The following is a 1702-nucleotide window of genomic DNA, read 5'->3' as shown; positions in this document are numbered from 1 at the left end:
TTCCATCCCTATATTGTGTTTACCCTTATTTTTGTATATACATAAGTTTTTTCTTTCTTTAAAATTTTGGGAGGCAGTTTCTTCTAACTGACCAAAATACACACAAAATCAAATGTGTGGCTCTGTTCTATTCACCAGTCTAATAGTTTCGTTCTGTTTTCTCCTTTCTTCTCCCCCACCCCCCACCCCAGTTTTGGGTCTCTTCCAATTTGGTTAGTGTATATTTTTCTGGGGTTGTAGCTACCCTTTTAGTATTTTGTTCTCTTATTCATATATTCTTATCTGGATAAAATGACAAGGCTGAAAAACTCACCTCAAAAAATAGAACAAGAGGCAGTACCAATGGCTAGGGACCTAATCAATATGGACACTACTAAGATGTCAGATCTAAGAGTTCCGAATGATGATTATCAAAATGCTAGCTGGGCTCAAAAAAACGCATGGAAGATACTAGAGAATCCCTTCCTGGAGAAATAAAATCCCTTTCTGGAGAAATAAAAGAACTAAAATCTAACCAAGTTGAAATCAAAAAAGATATTAATGAGGTGCAATTAAAAATGGAGGCTCCTACTGTTTGGATAAATGAGGTAGAAGAGAGAATTAGTGATATAGAAGATGGTGGAGAATAAAGAAACTGAGAAAAAGACAGATAAACAACTACTGGACCACGAGGGGAGAATTCGAGAGATAAGTGATACCATAAGATGAAACAACATTAGAATAATTGGGCTCCCGGAAGAAGAAGGCGGGGGGGGATGAAGGTATATTGGAGCAAATTATAGCAGAGAATTTCCCTAATTTGGTGAAGGGCACAAGCATCAAAATCCAAGAGGCATAAAGAGCCCCCTCAAAATCAATAAAAATAGGTCCACACCCCATCATCAAACTTATTAAGTCTCAGTGACAAAGAGAAAATCCTGAAAGCAGCTCAGGACAAGAGGTCTGTAACACACAATGGCAGAAATATTAGATTTGCAGCAGACCTACCCACAGAAACCTGGCAGGCCAGAAAGGACTGGCATGATATATTCAGAGCACTAAACAAGAAAAATATGCAGCCAAAAATACTATATCCAGCTAGGCTGTCACTGAAAGTAGAAGGAGAGTTAGAAAGCTTCCAGGACAAACAAAAACTAAAAGAATTTGCAAACACCAAACCATTCATACAGGAAATACTGAAAGGGTCCTCTAAGCAAAGAGAGAGCCTAAAAGTAACAGACCAGAAAAGAACAGAGACAATATACATTAAGAGTCACCTTATAGGCAATACAATGGCATTAAATTTGTATCTTTCAATAGTTGCCCTGAATGTAAATGGCCTAAATGCCCCAATCAAAAGACACAGGGTATCAGAATAGACAAAAAAGCAAGACCCATCAATACACTGTCTGCAAGAAACTCATTTTAGAGGCAAAGAAACCTTCAGATTTAAAGTGAGGGGGTGGAAAACAATTTACCATGTTAATGGTCATCAAAAGAAAGATGGGGTGGCAATCCCTATATCAGATAAATTAGATTTTAAGCCAAAGACTCTAATAAGAGATGAGGAAGGACATTATTATCAGACTTAAATGGTCTCTCCAACAAGAAGATCTAACAATTTTAAATATCTATGCCCCTAATATGAGTGCATCCAATTATGTAAACCAATTAGTAAAGAAATCAGGGGCACCTGGGTGGCTCAGGGGATTAGGCCTCTGCC

Source organism: Martes martes, assembly GCF_963455335.1.
Source record: "Martes martes genome assembly, chromosome: 14".
NCBI classification, from domain to species: Eukaryota; Metazoa; Chordata; class Mammalia; order Carnivora; family Mustelidae; genus Martes; species Martes martes.
Note: the sequence above shows the minus strand (reverse complement) of the source record.